Source organism: Cydia splendana, chromosome 7, assembly GCF_910591565.1.
Source record: "Cydia splendana chromosome 7, ilCydSple1.2, whole genome shotgun sequence".
Classification (NCBI taxonomy): Eukaryota; Metazoa; Arthropoda; class Insecta; order Lepidoptera; family Tortricidae; genus Cydia; species Cydia splendana.
Genome location: NC_085966.1, coordinates 3,476,721 through 3,497,644, shown reverse-complemented (window position 1 = coordinate 3,497,644; position 20,924 = coordinate 3,476,721). Strand labels below are relative to the sequence as shown.

Genomic DNA, 20,924 nt, shown 5'->3' with positions numbered 1-20,924 from the left:
AATCGCTCAAACCGAATCGGCGAAACCGCATTTCAAAGCCCTAGGCATCCTAACCTTGCCGTCGTTACTAATCTTTCAAGCGGCAATATACGCGCGCTCGCAAGCAGACAGCACCCCGGCCTCAGCTCGCGCGGCCCCGCGCCGCTACCCCGCACGCCGCGCCCTCTGCAGGCTCGCGCCCGTGCCGCATAAGCTGGCCAAGTCGGACAAGCTCATTCACATACTAGGCCCAAAAGTATACAATCGACTCCCGGATTCAATAGTAGTTGCCAAAAGCGTAGCAGTATTTAAAAACAAATTAAAAAATTGGTTAGTCGAGCAAGCGTTCTACGACCATAAAGAGTTCTTTAAAATTTAGGAACTAAGGTAGATGTAATATATTAAATACAACCTACATTATGTAGTGAAAATTCATACTTAAATATAATCTTTATACACTGTATAAAATGTGACATGTAATTTATATTATCAATAAATATTAAGATTAAGATTAAGATTAAGAAGACAAGTTAAAAAAAACTCGCAACGTTAGAATTGTTGATTTAGCCAGTCTTTTTCCGAGACCACGGGGGCAATGCGGTCGCAGATAATTTTAAAGCGTAATTATATGCAATTAAGTCCCGTTTTCGTACATACCTAATAATTAAAACAGGTTTTTTTATTCACGATTTCGGGGCTGACGTAAAATTAAGTTGTTTAGTTTGACCTTCATTTATAACTATATTTATCACTTTACATGGTGTATGATATAATTGATATTTATAAAAAAATTGCCAGGCAAAACAAAATCGTCCTATATATTTAGATGTCTCAACACACTCTGTAATCAGGGCATGTAACATATCATTTGTAAAACCAAAACTTGTAGGTACCAAGTTTCCTCGGAAATTCAATATTCAAGTTTGTTTCTTTACACAAATCAAATTACTGTGTACAATAAAGGAGAAGTCGGTTCGTCAGAAGTTTTATATTGCGTTATGTTTACACAAAATTTGTATGTTCTGTGATGTAAATAAATCACTTGGCGTTTGAGCGGCAAAGTTGGGAAATTATAAGTTAATTTGCTACAGCGCTCTTAGACTATACAACATATCACATGGTGATACAGAAATCGCGAGTAAAAATATTTTTCCTCCGTAATTTAAGTAATTACCATTTTAACATCACAGTATTCACAGTTGAGGAACACATAACAACACATAAGGTATGTTTGATGTATATTCAAAATGATGTTGTTTTGTCTATTTTTCTAAATTGTTAGTTACACAATTTACCATACTACCTAATTACAATACACATTTGTCGTGAAATTGATAGAATAAGATATTATGTCTTCAAATCCCACTTCTAAGTACCTAGTCAAACACTTTCACATCCATTTCCGCTTTTTATATTAGCTGTCTAATGCCGTCTCCGAAGGGACGGTACATGTTAAAAGGCTGTATTATTTGCCCTCCCCCCCACCACTCCCTTCATACATAAATCGGCTCGTTACACTTATTGCCTTTACCCACCTGCTGTGAGGGCTGCTCCGGTTTCTACTTACCTTTAATATACGGCTTAATAAGTTCTAATTTAATATTATAAGAAATTCCTATGAAGGAAAATTGAACTTGTTTTAATAAAGGTATCTAACTTTTGTAAAAAACGTTGTAAAAGAAGCTGATGGAGCATCGGGCTCCGGTCGCACGAGTGCGGACGCCGGCGGAACGGAGGAGTCTTCTGCAGCCGCGGAGCAGAGCGAGCGACAAGATGCCGCCGCTATGTTAATAATTACGTCGTCGCTAACGTATGAGCAAATGGTCATTGTTGAAAACTGCACGACCGCAAGGTAGATGATTGAAAAATTTGACTCTATCTACGCTCAGAAATCAGAGTTCACTAAAATGTCCTTGCACGAACGTGTCTACCAGTACAAGATGAGAGAGAACGATGGCGTAGCTCAACATATTGCAAAATTGGAATCATTAGCTAAGCAAATCCGTGAGTCCGGAGATACAATTAGCGACACAGCTGTTATTACAAAGATAATTAGTAGTCTTCCGTCAAAATATAGGAATGTAAGACAAGCGTGGCTATCCATGGACGTGACGAAGCAAACTATAGCTAACCTAACCGCGCGGCTGTTAGATGAAGAAGCTAGTCTCGCCAGCGATGATTGTGCCGACCCTGTTGCTTTAGCCGCAATAACAAAAAAATAATACAGTGAGAGAAAGGACTATACGAAAGATCCTACTACTACTGTCAAAAAGCAGGTCATATTGCTAGAGACTGTTACTCGCGAAAAATAAACCTTAATAAACCTAATTCTGGAGCGAACATGACTTACGAGTACTCTGCACTAACAGTCAAAACGTCTTATGAATGCGATCAAACCAAAGACGAGGATCTGTGGTTTATAGACAGTGGAGCCTCTCAACATATAACCAGCAGGCTAGAATTCTTTAGTGAATTGTCTGATAGCTCTACGAAAACTGTAAGTCTAGGAGACAAGTCCGAGCTGAGCGTCAAAGGCGTTGGGACTGTTTTTATAAAGAAGTTGCTAAACCATACATGGTGGGATTCCGAGATTAACAATGTGCTTTATGTTCCAAACTTAAAGAAAAATCTTATTTCTGAAGGCGTTTTAACTGAAAAAGGATACATAATATACAAAGAAAAGTTTCACGCAAATATATTAAATTCGGATAGGAGGTTGGTAGCTTATGCACGAAGACAACCAAACAACCTCTATAAATTATTTTTTAAAACAACTGTGCATAGAGGCAGTCTAGCCGTCAACGTCAACACCGTCATTACTGACAGTAATTTGAAAACGTCGCATAACAGGAAAAATCATTTAAATAACATGTGCTGTGTGAATATGATGCAAAATAAAGAAAATATTCAAAAGGAACTACCTTACGAATCCAATGTTTATAAAGAACGCATTTGGTACAACACAAAGTATCAGGATACAAATCATAAAGAATCTGCAAAGACAAGTGGAGCTTGCAGTACTCGGAACAAAACTTCAAGCAAACATTTAACTCCGTATGAAAAGTGGACCGGTGAGAAAGGTAAATTTGGTGAGAGCCTAGATCAAAATCAAAACCAACTGATTGTAAGAAAGGACTGCAATCTGACTGATACTTTCTTTGATTGCGAAGAAACTTCATTTAAAGCCGAGCTTAATACTTATGGCAAACGAATCATTTTCCAAGCAGCAAACAAAGAAACAAATGATAAAACAGAAATGCAAAATAGACTGGTTCCATTTTTCATCTTTGATCGCAAGATACAAGTTATGAAAGAAGGAAATGAAATTTCGATAAACACTATTTGATATGCAGTGGGAGCTTATTTTCTAAACTATTTATTGTATTTTGTCTTGTACCTACTAACGAGATAGTGGGAGTCACTAATTCCCAAACTATTTATGTTTTACTTTAATGCTAATATTTATTTTAAAATCCTACCTAGTGGGAGTGTTGGAAATAGGTAGGATTTCTGCTGTGTTAGGAACTTTTTATATTATATAGTTTATGTTGCTATGGTAGTCATAATAACAAAATTGTCAGTAAAAGATAAACATTGAATAGAGTAACTTGTTTTATTACAACAGTTTCTTCAAACAAAAACGTCACTTTTGACACTGAGACATCTAATCCATATCGTTTCTAGATCTATTAATTGACATCTTAAAGTTCGAATCGGGCCGTTAGTGTTCTTTTTTTTCAAGTGTTAAACTAAGTAGGTACTTTAGCCTCGTACGCCCCACCATACAAAAAAGTAGCAGTTTTTGAAATCAATAGTAAAGAACACTGGGTTGAATTTTATTTGTTTTGACATCGAAGGAATCAAAACAAAATGCAACTCTATTCCAAATGAACATGGTTTTAATTACATTGAGGTAATTAGAACTACGGGTAGGACCAAATCCTTTTTGTATCCAGAACCTACTATGCGCAAGAAAACGTACGAAAACGGTAGATGGCAGCACTTGCTTTGGCAATGTACATGTTTATGTTTCCGATTCAGGCCACAAGATGGCAGACCCACCAAAGCGCACGGTCCCTATTGCTTACTGACTTAAAAAAATGGTAATCAGATATATTATATTAATTATTATCCACAAAGAAATTCAGTTCACCACAAAGATCGATACCACAAAGATAGAATTAGGAACGACCCAATATAACTTCTTGTCTCATTTCCCACGGCCTCCTACCGAGCCGGTCTAAATACATTCTTTATTAACTTTGCCAAATTACCCGATTAAACAGGCACCAATCAGCGTGTGTACTGACCGTTTATAGAATCCTTAAGGAACTCATTTAAATAAGTGATTTTCTCTTTATCTTTGAGACAGAGACTGAGAAAAGAACCTTTGATGCGCGACTTTTTTTGTCAGATTTTTATTTGCCAACATCGTGTCCGTAAGAATTTAATTTAGTCGATTCTAGCGTGAAAGTTAATTAAAACGAAGTGAGGGTTGTTTGGGAATCTTCGTAGCAATATGTTGTAAGTTTTTCCAGTTTCCCTGCTACCAATATCGTAAAAGAACGTTCGAAACGTCACAAAAAATGATTGGAAACGATTAAAGAATGACTCACGTTAGAACGTGACACTTCGTTGTCAATAGAAAGCATCACGTGTCATCGAAAATGAGGTGTCAGTTGCCTCGGCCCGGACCCGAGACGTTCTAGCTTGGGTCATACATAAGTTCTGTTTTGTTAGAGTAATGAGTAAATGATTGTTTCAACTTAAATTATTCACAAAAGCCTTTTAAGTTGTCATAAATTGTTGATAAGACATTGAAAATTGGGCCTCAATTACTCAGAGTCCTATATTTAAGACGCACCCGAAATATAAATCCATAACGAGCAGAGATCAATATAAAAGTGATCATCATAATGTTTTACGAAGGTCAAAAAAGAAAGCTGACAGCTGAAACACATTAATAGAACTGTCATTACTCTTTTGAACCTCGTATCTTAATGTTGTATCGGTACTGATGAAGCTTTGTTATTAAGTAAGAAATACTTTATTACTTTATTCCACGGAAAATGAAATGTATGCGGACCTATACTGATTTTAATGACAGTGTATTCATACATTTATGATCTGGATTTGTTATGTATACGCTCTGTCAGTATAAAAAGTGACATTTCTGGTTGATAAAATGTCAAAAAATAGTCGGAAAAAGGTATTTCTAAGGGTTTTTCTTTAGGAATGAAGCCCTAAAATATTTTATGAAGTGACCCATATCGTGTGTAGGCAGTTTCTGTTTTTCTCTTGAGGAAAATGGCAGATAATTCTCGCATGTACTGGTATTTAGTGAAAGGTCAATGACTTTTACCTTAACTGTGCAAATATGCCTTCGTTATGAGTTTACTCAAAGCTAATATACAGTAATTTGGACGGTATAATATTTTTTCTGTCCATGACAAAATACACCATAAAAATTATGTAGTAATAACGTCTATTTGTCCTTTATATTTCCCAGCGACTGTACAACTCGCGTAAATAATATTTCCCGCGTTTCTGTTTTATTTCGTACATTTCTCGTGTCCCAGTGATTTAATTTGTCCAATGCCCGGGGCAGTATTAGATTTCCCGGGCTGGTATGTACTTCATTGGACGCTAACTAGGTTTGGTCACCACTATTTGTAATTGTCCACTGTGATAGGATTTTTATTGGAGCTCAAACATAAATAGAACGCGAAATGGTATTTGTTTTACTAGATTGTGGGTTAAATTGTTGTGGGTTGTTGATATAAAATTTATTGCAGTTAGGAGACAATCCCGTTGCTTTTGTACTTTTATAAATTAGCGGCTCAAAATCTATATGGTATATTTTTACCTGACTACGGCAAAGCAAAAGGAGCGTTGACCGATGATTTTGACCGGTATGTATGTTCATCTGTTCCCTCTTAACTTCTAAAGCGCTCATTATAATTTGACACATGTGATTATTCGATTCGTCTTGATTGTCCGTCACATTAATTAACACATTTGTGGCTACCCCGCTTTCGAAGTTATCTGAATGCACCTTACGACCCAATTCGAACAATGCGTATAAGAAGTCACAGCGGTACGATACCGACCTGTCAGTGTCAAAAGTGACATTTCTTCAACCAAACCGTTGTTCGGATCGGGCCGTCAGTCACATTTCTGTGCACATAAGCGCCTTTTTCACTAATTTTGGTACTATGTTAATTGTGTCATGATTGTCATGTATTTGTCTGTGATGTCCATAATAAATTGTTCGTTTTAGGTTCCCAGTCTATCCTTCCACAAAAATCAAAATTAAACCGAACATTCTCGTCACATAAGTCAAAAGTCTACACCTCCACATTGGCAGAATCCACCTTGCTAAATTTAGCGAGGAGTAAAAGCCATAATAAAAAATAAAAAAGCGCCTTACAACTTTACATTAAAGACCAAAATTAAATTCAGAAACTTCATACCCAACGCACCTGGCTATATTTACCCTCTAGAAGCTTAAATACGCGTAAACGGAACCCCTTCTGCATTATAAACATTGTTTATGAATGTTAATAAGCGTAAACATTATCGTAAATATTCTTGGTTCGTCTTCCTAAAGTCTCATGAAGATGTTGAGGCAACAGACTCGTGAACTGTAGTTTTTTATGGACCCTGTTAATTTTATAACTTAAAAATATGAGCCTATTAAAAGGACAATTCGAACGTGCACCTAACACCAAACCGATATTTGAATCATATTGGAAACATATATTATGAGTTAGTTATCCGATACCTGTTTGAGGATTTCTTTAGTAGCAGAGAATTATTTAGTAGCAGAAATCCTTTAAACTCTATTTCTTCACTTCACTTCGTGAGAGTTATAATGAAGGTGTTTTTTTTGGGGGACATCTTACACAGATCAACCTAGCCCCAAAGCAACAAACTAAGCAAAGCTTGTACTATGGGTAATAGTCGACGATATACATAGAATATTCGGTATATTCATAGAAACCAACCATGACTCAAGAACAAATATTTGTGTTGATCACACAACAATCCCTTACCGGGATTCGAACCCAGGACCATCGGCTTCGCAGGCAGGGTGACTACCCACTAGGCCAGACCGTTCGATATTAGACGAGGCAGGTCTAGCTAGCCCTTACTACTTAATAAGTAGCTTACTTTTACGTTGAAAAATGTGCTCCTAAAGTGCTTGGACCAACTTTTCACGGTTTGAGTACGCAGATTTTTTACCGGACTTCATATTTTTATTTGTAATGTTAAAATTGTATTTAGTTTAGATGGATAGTAGGCGACATTAAAAATGGAATGGGATTGGGCAGGACACGTCAGCCGTATGCCAGAAGACCTGTGGGCCAAACCAGCCACCCGTTGGGTACCACAAATTGTAAGGCGTCACGGTAGACCTCGTCGGAGATGGCGGGACGAGCTTTACGCTTTTGACAGAGACTGGTGGGAGACTTCTGAGGATAGGGATACGTGGAAGAATAAGAGGGAGGCCTTTGCCCAACAGTGGGACAATATGGGCTCATAATAATAAGTCATAAAGTAGTCATAGTTAGTCTTTAAATAATCAACGCTTTAGTTTATTAAGAGCCCATCAACGTGCACACTAGCGCCACTGCTAAATAATCGTGGTTATTTAAAATTACATATTTAAAAAAGAGGGCCGCTACGGACTGTATTGTGTATTTAAGTACCTTTTGAATACATCAAACTAGTTTTTATGTTACTGGATCCGTCAATCTAAGCGTCCAAAGTTAAAATGGCCGTTTTTGTTTTGAGCTCATATATCGACGAATCCAGCAACATAACAACTAGTTTGATATATTCAAAAGGTACTTAAATACACAATACAGTCCGTAGCGGCCCCCTTTTTTAAATACTTGTCGTTAAATTTAAATAATCACGATTATTTAGCAGTGGCGCTAGTGTGCTCGTTGATGGGCTCTTAAGTGTGGTTACTTATGTGTAAGTATATTGTGTAATATTTATTTCACACCTTTAAAAAAGGTAACATTACATGTGACCCTGTATAAATCAGTTTCTTGTTTTTTTTTTTTTTCTATAAAGCCATACGATATTAATAACACCTTTAAAAAAAGGTTCGAGGGAACATTTGCTCCCTACCTATAAAAATTAATCAGGGGTAATTGACCGAAGCGAAGCGAAGGTCTACGTTTTGACTCAGGCGTTTTGCTTTCGTATGTCCGGATGTTCTCCTCTACAGGTCGCAATTCTTAACCGATTCTCGTGAAATTTTGTAACCGAATTCTATGAACCGATAAAAAATTTTTGTCGAGCCGGTTTTTGAAAATTTTTCAAAATGGAAAAGTTGTGATAGCTCGCGCTTATACAAATAGTCGTATCGGTATTATAAGAGTGTATTCGTTTTGAGACATGTTTACAGATTAAATGTCAAAAAATTCAGAAAATTTATTTCGCTGGTTTTGGAGGTATTAAGATATTTAGTTTTGTATGTACGGATGTTCTCCTCTACAGGTCGCAATTCTTAACCGATTCTTGTGAAATTTTGTAACCGAATTCTATGAACCGATAAAAATTTTTTGTCGAGCGGTTTTTGAAAATTTTTCAAAATGGAAAACTTGTGATAGCTCGCGCTTATACAAATAGTCGTATCGGTATTATAAGAGTGTATTCGAATTGAGACATGTTTACAGATTAAATGTCAAAAAAATCGGAAAATTTATTTCGCTGGTTTTGGAGGTATTAAGATATTTAGTTTTGTATGTCCGGATGTTCTCCTCTACAGGTAGCAATTCTTAACCGATTCTCGTGAAATTTTGTAACCGAATTCTATGAACCGATAAAAAAAATTTGTCGAGCCGGTTTTTGAAAATTTTTCAAAATGGAAAAGTTGTGATAGCTCGCGACTATACAAATAGTCGTATCGATATCATAAGAGTGTATTCTTTTTGAGACATGTTTACATAGTAAATGGCAAAAAAATGCAGAAAAATTGTATTGCTGGTTTCGACGGTATTTAGATATTTAGTTTTTACTCGATAATGAGTATCCGAATTTCGTCAGCTTAGCTAAGAACTATCATGGCACATTTTGCAAACATTCGCTTATTTTGTTTGCACACAGAAAGTCTCGGTTCGATCCCCAGTAAGACATAACTTTTAGTATTTTTTATTCACTTAAACTTCGTTTTTTTTTTATTAAATTAAAAATTTCGTATTGTTGATTGATCAAACCGCTGTGTGGCGCTGTCATCGTGCACGGTCCCAATAAGCTATGCTCGCGAGGTCTACAGCTCACAGAGCCACTAGTTTTAATTAACAAATGACTACTCGGGACAAGCAATTTCGTCAAAAAGTAATTTCGTAGGTACTTATTAAGCAACCCTTTCCAAAATTATTAACACTAAAGAGATTATTGTGAAGTTTAAGGCATTGTTAGATAATTCCAAGTTTGTAACTAGGTGAAGTTTTAGTTAAGACGATGTAACTATTAAGTTGAAAACTAAGTTTGTATTCAAAAGAACATACTCCGTTGTAGGGTGTTGTCTTATTTAAAATATGGAAAAAAGTAGTGGTTTAACTTGACTTTTAACTTGCTTGCCACCGACGCGGTATAAAAAAATATTTATATTTATTCTTATAGCATTATGTGTCGTTCTACAGTTTTATTTTTTTTGTTTTTCGTAACTCAGGGGAAGTTTTTTAGGACATCATGCTGAAATTGTGATTATAATTGTATAATAAAATAGGAAACTCTATATAACCACCAAATTTTATCAAAATCTGACGAAAAGAGAAATATCGTCAACAAAAATAAGGGACCCCTATAGCATAAGAATAAGAATAAGAATAAGAATAATATTTATTTCTTTAACATTATCCAAAATTATAACATTCATAATACACTTAAATAGAACTTAACTAATGTAAATATACAAATATGTTTTTTTTAAAAGTAAACAGTGATGTTTACTTAACATTAAATATAAAATCTTCTATGCAAGCAATATTTGTATCTGGCTCGAACATATTTTACATCAATACCTAAACTAAGTATATAATACTTGTATCTTAGGTATTTCGTGTTAGTAGGCCAATTTAGTGTAACTTATTGGGCAAAAACAATAAAGATTATATTAGTACGTGACAAAAACGTATGTAGGTAGGTACTTTAATAACTTTGTAGGTCAAGCAATGAGCAAGACAACTAAATGCTAACCTAAGTATAATAGCAGAATGATTATTTATAACAAACAATAGGTAGGTAAAGTGAGTGGACTATGTTAATACAAATGGCAACTGGTGACATAACTATTTTTATGGAAAGAGTGACTTAATTATACTACGAGTATTTTGATAACTCTTGCTATACATAGCGCTCTAGGCACCCTCATAGTCTATAGAACTTAAATATCTAGTTTGCGCATTTTTCCTCGCTGGGCACTGCCCGTCTCCGGTTTTATGGTTGGACGGTTTCTTAAAGCGCTGACATGTAGCACATTTGGAAGGCTCACTCCTTGTACACTCCTTGATGCTGTGCCCTGATGATCCGCAATGTCCACATGTGGGCTCTGTATCTCTGCAGAACTTAGCCGAATGTCCATATTGCTGACAGAAATAGCATAAGGTCAGAAGAGTAAAGTCTCGTACAGGGCAGGAAGACCAATTTATATATACACGCTGTTGTTGTATAAGCATTCTTCTGAGTTCGGCCGTACATTCCAAAATATAGTTGCAGGTAGAGGTGTCCTTCTTGCCTGATTTGTGACTGAGTTTGACTGAGTTCATAAATACCTCTCTGGAGAAATTAGGTTGCAGGTCTAATATGTTCTGTTCGAATATACAGTCAAACACATCTTTTTCGGGCATGTTTGTCGGTATCCCCAGCAGGATTATCTTGGGTCTCCGTTTGGCAGTGTCTTCTAGTTTAAGTCCTGATTGTTGGAGCTGTTGGGACGCTTTGAGCTTTTCGAGGTCGTCCTTTCTATCTGTGCTAATTATGACACCACCATTTTTCGTCTTCCTCATACCGCGAACATGTAGTTTAAGGGCTTCGGGCTTGATTAGGTTTTGGACCAGTTTTTTAGTATCCTCACTGGATTTCTCCTTATCGGCGGGGTAAATTGCGATGCTACTGGTTTTGGTGGGCACAACAGTGGACGTTTTTCCGGTTCTGACCATATCGGCGAAGGATTGGTTTACTTCGGTAGTTTTGGGTGCTGCTTGTAGGTACTGCTTAAGTTCATGAAGTTGGGTGCTATAGTCTCTTTGCTGGGTTAAGTTCTTCACTTTAGCATGACACAGTAAATAATTCATCTTTGCCGACTGGTATTGAACGGCTAGCTGCGAGACTCCACCCATGACGCTCTTTGTTAGGTTGTTAATCCTCAATTTTTGGTCCGTGTTCAATTTACCTTCACTCGAAATTGTGCAAATTTCATTGAGGCGCATTTCAATTTGGGTCAACCATCCTTGAATTTCAGCTGTTGACACCGTATCTGGCATGTCCGATGGTGCTGACGCTACAGGTGTTCCTTGGGCAGTTTCCATGTCTACAGTATTTTTTTCTGAAGGCGGTGGGGTCCGTAAAGTCCGTGAACTTCTATTAAAGGCGTCTTGACCACTCATCGCGGCGTTGAAAAATTGTACTCATTTCCAACAATCAGTATTACTCACGCAATAGTTCACAGTGTGTGAAAAGTGCTGACACTGATTTGGCACAGTTACACTTTTATTGTTATGAATAATTATTAAATAAAGAATTCAAAAATAGCAGTTGACACGACCGTCTTTAACGGCTGTCGAATCAATGTCTGCATAACTAAGGTTTAAGCTTATGCCCAGCAGTATGCTGGTAAAGTTAAAAAAGTAATGAGATACAGTGCTCTCATATTTTAAGACGCTCAACAAACGCAATAGGGTATTATACTGTATTTAAAATAAATTATTTTACACCATGTATGAAATAAAGCACCAGATAATTATTAGAAAAACACAGACAGGAGTTATTTTTAAACACAAGTTCTATTTAATAAATCGGATAGAAATATAAAAAGTAGGTGAGTTGACCGCGACGTCACGATGTAATGTTTCATATAAATTCCATCAGGCCTATTCGGATTTCGAGATAATCACAAGATCTTGAGACGATTTAGAGATCAACTAGATCTACTCGTACATTAGATATCGACTAGATGTGACTGGGATATCTAAGTCATAACTTGTCGAAATTGTTCAAGAGGACCTCCAGAATCGCGGAAACGACAAATTTGACATAACTATCTTACAAATATCTTTAAATATTTTATTAATAAAACAGAGATTAAATAACAAAACAAATAAATAAATCATAGATCTAGCCCTAAATTAGCCTGTGGCATTGTTCCCAGGACGCTGGCCGCGTTCCCCCTCTGCACAGTGAGGCTGAGTTTTTGAGCAAAAAAAGGGGCAGCTCGTAGGTCGCCAGACACCCAGACTAGTTTGGTAGAAATTTCTTTTACTAGTTTTTTGGTGTCTGACGACCAGGGACCGAGAGTTTCAATTGCAAGTGCCGCAAATACATAATTCGGTTTCAAGAATGCGTATTTGCGACACTTGGTAATTTGGGCGTCGTCTGCTGCCGTCCCCGGTCTCCTGGCAGAGCCCAGGACGTGGGATGGGGCCAGCGTATCAACACATGTTACATCCCACGCCAGGGGCCGTCCCAGGAACCAGGGTACGAGCGAGCAGCCGTCGGGCCTTAAAATTAAATTAAATTATTATTATTTGTATGTCTTTCCCATCACGGAACAATGGTGTTCCGGACCTTTGGGAGGCGTGCGCGGAGCCGAAGCCAACACGTAGAGGCCCTTTTGACACTTTAATGAAATGTAAGGGGTACACCGAGCGGAGGCTGCCCTTGCCCGTGTCATGGGACGCACGCAGAGGCAGCACCCGCCAGGGTGTAAGGACTATTGAGAGTTGATGGAATCTAAAATTAACTAGGTTATTGGGTGAAAGCGATGGACTAAGAACTGAGCTATGGGGTAAAAAACCGGACGCCTGCCTAATAAAACGGTATGCAATTTTATTTCCGGCAGACGGTGACTCGCCCTCACAAGATGGGCCCCCACAAAAAGCGACATCTAGGATGGCTCAAGGGCAACACCGGTGTGAGCGGCTCAGGGGTGTCGAGAGGTGTGCGGCGCTTTCTACCCAGTGGCTGTTAACAGCCACTGTGCCAACTCGCGTCTTATGCATATTTCACTTCCACCCCTGGAGCTTATAGCTCTAACGACTCCACTCTGGCCGGCCGGCTAAGGCAAGCAAGAGGCAGAGAATCCTTATTATTATTATTATTATTCTCTTTAAATTATCCGTATCGTAACTTGTTGAAGTCTAGTAGAAATCTAATTCATTTTCCGAATCGAGCCGAATATTAGCAAATCGTTTTGACAGTTCTAAAAAGTAACTGATTTGACTAGTAGGAAAATACCCTATTATATGCTCTGCAGCCTTATTTACAGAATATCACCCAGGTTGACACTCAGCGCCCCTAAAGGTATAAAATCCCGGGTGCGTATGACAGATTCTATGCGACGGTACTTATTCCCATATCTTACGAAGCTTGGGTAAACCAGACGCTAGAAAACAAACCAGTGTAATTGATCTTAAAGGATGACGCACGCTAGAATGGTCCGTAGAGGTATATCTTTTTGCTGAAATGTTCATATTGGTCCCATGGGAAACCTTGTTCAGTATGACCATCTTACTACAGTTTTAACAATCGGGATCACGGCTCCAAAATCTCTCGGTATGTATTTCAATGTTTCATTTATTCCACCCGCTGATTTTTAGAATCCCCTGTGCTTAGTAGGCCATGGGAATCATCATCATCATTTATTTAAAAGTTACTCTTGTCGGTGGAGCGATTTCCATGCATGTCGGTCCTCTGCCTTCTTGACAGCCTGATACGACATGACGTTGTGCTTTTCCTTTACTTGATCTATGTACGTTCTCCTTGGGCTTCCCCTCCGTCTCCTTGCCTCAACTCTATTCAATGATATTTTTGATAAATTCGTCGTGTGTGTTAAGCCGTGGGAATAACACTCGCTTTTCCAGTGGTGCCGCCATAAGCCCCTTGACATATTTTACACATACTTATTTACTCGCTGTCTAGCGAAAAATCACTCCTAACGAAGAATTGGAGGGAAATGTAAGTGAAAATAAACATATATTGTGTACTAAGTGCCTCGGAAATTGCCTTAAGGGCGCGAAGTTTGTTTAAATATACGAGTTCATGATAATATGGTCATTAACGTTTTAAATATTTTTGTCATGGATTTGGCTTTAAAAAAAGATATAGTGTAACTAAAAACATACGAACCAAAACTAAGCCGCAAAACAGAACTTTTCCCACTTCAATTCGCCTGAAAAAACACGACGAAATCCCGTGAGAAAAGCGCAATAAAGTACGACGCGCACCATTAGTTCAGTGGCCAACCTTCAAACTGACAAAGTTACGTCCACTTTACTTTACTTTTCACTTGGCAACATAAAGAACTTTCCGCCCGCTTACGAGGGATAGTGGTTACCTCTTTGAAGTTCCAAACCTCAACAATGTTGAAGCGTATTGTATTTTTTAATTTAGGTTTAATATTAGGTGCATTTTGTTGTTGATATAATTTTGCGGAAAATTGTGTCGGGATTAAAAGTGTTTTTAATTAACAACCAGTCATGGCAACTAAGTAGTAGGTTGTATTGTGGGTGTTTCAATCAAGTGTGAATGAGCTTGAATATTCGTCTGAATTGATAATGTCAACAAATTGACAAAGGTACCTATTGTTAACATTAATTCCGTACGCGGTGGGAAGAAGTTGATAACTCGAGATATTCTATTGAAGAAATTTGAACTTAAAATAAATAAACATAAGGTTCCAATTTCTTCAATTTTTTCTGGCCAGTTATCATCTTCTTCCCGCCGTGTACGGAATTATTCCATTATGGTACGCTTGAGTTTGCGTTTACTTGCGTTTTCTGGAATAGGTAGGTACTTAACCACACTGTTAAAATTCCTTTTTCACGAAAAATAATGAATAACAGAAAAATATTATGCGTAATTTATACATACAAATCAACAAGTCCCACAGTAAGCTGAATAAGGTTTGTGTTGTACTAAATAAATAAATACCTAAATACTTACATACTCGTACATAGAATGCTCATTATAAAAACAAATGGTCATTACTAATAATGCCTAGTGATTGTGTAATAAATACAATCCTACGTTAATCATACTTTGTTTGACTACGAAGTTTAATAATAGGTAGATGTGAAATATCCCTAATATGTTTTTTTTTCTATGAATTATATCTCATTTTTGCTAAGTAATTATTGTCTATATAAATTAAGTAAGTTTAAATCATTATAAAACACTTTTACTACGTATTTTTAAATCGATACAATTCTCAAAAAATAACATCATTTATTTAAAAGTGAATATAATTTCCGTCCCAACGAACAATAATCTGCACCGGTGCAGTGCTAAAAAGTTAACGTTTTATTTTCAACAAGAAAACAATGGCTACGGAACAATTCGTAAAAGAAAATTGAATAAAATAACGCAGGAAAAGCTCGGGCTTAGTTCAGGAGAAATTGAAAATAGAAAATACACAATCCGCAGATGAAGTGGTAGCTAGGTGTATTTTGTTAAAAGACATCTAAAATTTTATAATGGACTTCAGGGCTATTGTACTCTGAGCGTTAAGATGAAGTTTATCATTCAACAGCTTCTATTCTATTCATAGTATTGTTCAATTTCTAAGAAAAACGTTCAATTTATGAAAGCTCCTAACAAAAGCTATAAAATCGATTTCACTATTTTGTTTAATTTACTTTTCAAGCCATTTTAAGACGTTGCGTTGATATTAAGATAATTTTGATAAAACCATTTTAATTTAGTTATCAATTTTAATTTTTTCTCGTTTTAATGAGTGTTTTATTTAAAATTTAAAATATATTATTTACATACAGCAAAAATATCAAATCGTTATTGAATAAGATAAATTATTATATTAGGCTTGCCGCATAAAAACCATTCTATCCCATTCCAAAGAATTTTACAATTTGCTTCTTTACACCTTGTTTTATACGAATTTAATGGGTTTACATAAAACCCCATTAATATTTCAAAAACACAACCCCACACATAAAACAGAATCCACTTCGCGCAACCACATTTGTATTCCTTCCAAAACCTACCTTAAAACCTTAATCAAAAAACAAAATTAAAGGCAAAAGGAACTCACGAATTACGTATTCCAACTGCGTAAAGTCAAATCTTGTACACCATAAAACAAACACTGTTCACGATCGGAACACTCGCGCACGCTGCGACGCGTCCACACCGCAAGCCGGCCTGCGGGCGAATGCTGGCAGGTGTGAGCGGTAGGTTGTTTATAGGGACGATATTAATTACGTATTGTGATTTGTAAAATGCCTATTGTAAAATACCTTTTGATTAAGATGGTTTAATTATTATGGCTGGCTGCAAATGTACTTAGACATGATTTTTTTAATTGATGAGCGTTGTTCGAAAAAAGGCTTCTCGGTGAATGCTGGCAGGTGTGAGTTGTGGGTTCTTTATAGGGACGATATTTTAGGTATTATGATGAGTATAATGCCTAATTGTAAAATACCTTTTGGTTAAGATGGTTTATATACTTTGAGTATTTAGTAACTGGAGACGTCTTGGCTATTATTTTCTGTACAAAACAATCTGCCGATTCTAGCGGGGGAGGGGCACGTCAAATATATGGCTATTTGTACATGTTTTGTATGTAACGTACAAATAGCTATGTCAGATAAACGTCAGTCCATAGAGTCCATACAAAAGTTTGCACAACTGTGCAAGGTTTTCGGCAGAGGGGTAAGGTCTTAAAGGCGACTCCGGTTAATAAAATAAATGTTCTAAATTTATATATTATGGCTGGTTGCAAATGTACTTAGACATTTATTTTCTTGATGTGCGTTGTTCGAAAAAAGGCTTGTCGGTGAATACTGGCAGGTGTGAGCGGTACCTACGTTGTTTATAGGGAGACGATATTAATTAGGTATTGTGAAAGTGAATGTAAAAGAGCTTTTTGGTAAAATTGTTTGTAGCTCGTGGTAAACATAATAAGGTATTTTTTAGGGTTCCGTACTTCAAAAGGGAAAAAACGGAATCCTTTTAGGATTACCTTGTTGTCCGTCCGTCCGTCCATCTGTCGGTCAAGACCCTTATCTCGGCAACGCTTGAAGGTATCGAGTTGAAATTTAAATCTAACACTCAGGTCTACAGTCCCTTTTAATCTGGGAAAAAATCTAACTTCTAAGTTAACGTAAAAAAACGCAAAAAACGTATATTTCGACACTCAAGGAAATCAGTATGTATAGGGTACTTCGCGTTGACCTAGAACTGTGAAATTTGGCAAGTAATATCGTCTTACACTATAAGTACAGGGAAAAATCTCAAAATTATAAATTTGTATAATATAAATAAAATAAGAAATAAGTCAAGTTTGCACGGAAGCCTCGGTGGGCGAGTCCGAATTGTCCGTTTTTTTTTATAATTGATAAGCGCTGTTCAAAATAGGTAAGGCTTGTGGGTGAATGAAAATGGCAGGTGATACTCAGTAGAAAGTTATATACAGAATACCTTTCGACATAATGTCTACCGATTAAATAAATATTAGAAATAAATATTAGGGGACATCTTACACAGATCAAACCTAGCCCCATACTAAGCAAAGCTTGTACTATGGGTACTAGGCGACGATATACATACTTGTATAGATTAATACATACTTATATACATAGAAAACAACCATGACTCAGGAACAAATATTAGTGTTCATCACACAAATAAATGCCCTTACTGGGATTCGAACCCAGTTAGGCGGGTTATGTCTCGTTATACTCGTACTAATATATCTAATGAACGGTCTAACATCTAACGGTCTCGACCAACATCTTGAGAGGCTCTCGTTAGGTGGTTGGATCAAGGGTCAGATGCAGAAGGCGGTGATCTTGGACACGGCGCGGATAGTCCGCCGGTTCCTCTCTCTGCGGCCCTGACCACCGGTAGCTTGGACCTTGTCCCGCTGCTGGCGGCACCCTAGGTTAGGTTTTTTTTATAATGTGTTTATATGTATTTTTTATTGTTAGTTATGTGTTTTTGTATTTTAATTTTAATTCATATTATAAATGACCTAGCCTGAGAAGAAAGATAAATAAATGAATATCTAATGATATTATTTGATAGTCCGTCGAAGCTGAATTTATTTGGTAAGTTTAACTTATTTATTCTGTAAATGTTTACAAAAAGTAGAATTAAATAATGATTAACTGTAAACGTAACAAATACGATATAATATTTTATTAAATGGCATTATTGAATGTGGAGGGTAAAGTATTTCAAGTTCAAGTTCAAATATGTGACGTTCCACGGCAAAAGGTACCTTATAGCGGCTGGCGCTTACGTCGCATAGCGCCGCAATAATATTGGAGCGGCGTTAATAATAGCGTAAGCGCCAACCGCCATAAGGTACCTTTTGACGTGGGACGTCACATATATACTTTGTTCACGTCTAGGCCTACATGAATAAAGTATATATTTGAACTTGAACTTGAACAACAAGCACTTATGAAATGTACGTAAGTATTACCTAAATAATTATATTATTATCTTAAGCTAGTTATCATATCAATTTATTGATGTTAATATTAAAGTGAATTAAAATAAAGCTTAATAAATCAGAGTGGGATTAGCGAATATTTTGTTACCAATATGGATAGCATTTGACCTAAATAATTATAGCGTGTGTTGTTTTTTTATAAACTGGATATTGATGCAAATTTAAAGTGAAAAAATTCACTGACTTGGGTCTTGAACTCACGACCGCTGATACAAAATTAATTTGGATGTACAAGCTTACTTAAATATTTGTAAACTAATTGTTTATTCAGTGTTATAATATAAAGTTATAATATTATAAGAAGTATATTATAATGTACGAGAAAGATATGCTACGCTCGTCGTAGCAAGTGCTACAGCGTCACGTAGCTACGAGCCGGCGTAGCAGCCAAACAAAGTTTGTAGTGTAACAATTTTTACTGGCTAAAGAAAACAAAATTATGCTTTGTTCAAAATATTCTACTCCCAGTTTTATTAAGTTTAATTTAGTTTATTAATTTAATAATAATAAATGACAGTATAAATTATTCTGCGTTAACCTAAGTATATGAATTTATTATTATGATCGCGCCAATCACCAAGACGTCGTCAAAGTCGTATCAAAACTAGAGATGCAACGGATAGTTGATTGGCCGGATACCGGATACCGGATATTCGGGCTGACCCTCGGCCAAATATTCGGTATCCGGCCGCCGAATATTCGGCCGGCGGAATTATACCTACAACTCGGTTTATCAGGTGCGCATTATGCAGGTTTTGACATGTTTCGTAGTGATCTATCGGACGGACAGGCGTGGCTCACTCCGCGATTTCATCGCTTTGCTACAGGTAGCTAAAAGTACATCTGTTCCACACCAATTTTGGTCGCTAGCCATAAGCCGCGCGTGGCGCTTCGCCACCTAGCGGCCATACCTGTCCTGATCGTAACAGACGCGTTTTGTTAGAGAGTGAGTCTTCTGTACCTAGTACTATTATTTATTCTGTGGCGCGGACTCATTTCTAGGTTAGATATGAGTGCGCGTGCGAGTGGAATTTTTAAATTGTTTTAAAATTATAAACGAGTAAGATTGTTTCTTAAAACCAATTTGTTTACTCTGAAATCAAGCAATGTTACTATCCGGTATCCGGCCGGATAGTAAGGCACTATCCGGTGTCCGGCCGGATAGTAAAATAAGGGCCGGATAGGCCGGATACCGGATAGTAACCGAATATCCGGTGCATCTCTAATCGAAACCAGTTCAAATCCATCAATTTTCTTAAATAAGAATTGATCTCGATATTTAATTATCAGGCCAATTCGGCAGTATAATGACATTACGACATTAGAATGATATTTTAATCAAATCATTTAGTCATCATGCGTCTCACCCGCGAACGAAATGCACGATATTTGAATGACATCAGTTAAATGTCATTCTGATATCAGTGTACCGTAAAATGGGGTGAGTAGGGTTCGCGGGAAGAGTTGGGTCATGAATGGGGAGAGAAGGCATGAAAGGGGGGTGAGATGGGATTTTAAGGCTACTGCTACAAAAATAATGTATTCCAATTTAAAATGGAGCTATAGTAATACTCATAATAAACAAAAATCGATCCAACAATCTTCCAAAATCACCTTTGTATGAAAACCCATCTCATCCCAATTACGAGAGACTACGGGGTGAGGTGGGATTTCCTGTTTATCGTCAAAGTTATGAAATGGAACTACCCAAAATAAAATATAAACTAAAATACAAACGTCCGGAACACTTATTATATATGTCGTAGTCAGATCGTATAATCCGCCGTATTACATTACGGCTAGCCGTTATCAAAAACAGGGGCGTTTTGAAATGCGGCGGTTCGACGATTAGCCGGATTGTCATTGTGATACGTTCTTCAATAAGGCGGTCAACGTTTAGCCGCATCGTACTACTATTTTAGATTGTAGAGTGACCAGTTCTTTCGGTCGCCCACGTAACCGGAGTTTGACAATGTTTGCAATTTAATTTATTTTTACCATGGTCCCACCGCACTACATGTGTTTCTTTTCCAAAACATTTCCTTCACAACTTAAATAGACGGAGCCCCGCAAGCGGGGCTCCTATTTCTGGGCGGTTTGCCCTTCGGGCATCTGAAGCTACCTAACGAACCTAACCTACTTACCTACCTACGCTTTTTTCCCCAAAGTGTAATGTTTTCACGGACGTCTCACTAAATCAATAGGTAGGTAGGTTAGGTTCGTTAGGTAGCTT

The 20,924-nt window shown here is 37.1% G+C and overlaps 2 protein-coding genes across 2 annotated transcripts in view; both read right to left on the bottom strand.

Moving 5' to 3' along the window:
- The window catches only part of LOC134792007 (acid sphingomyelinase-like phosphodiesterase 3a), a 94,801-nt gene extending 78,327 nt beyond the window's left edge, over positions 1-16,474 (bottom strand). The window contains exon 1 of the mRNA XM_063763120.1: positions 16,265-16,474. The gene's annotated coding sequence lies outside the window, so the exon portion shown is untranslated. The remainder of the gene's footprint in view (positions 1-16,264) is intronic.
- LOC134792018 (uncharacterized) overlaps positions 1-20,924 on the bottom strand; it is a 158,624-nt gene that overhangs the window by 42,920 nt on the left and 94,780 nt on the right. The window lies entirely within an intron of this gene.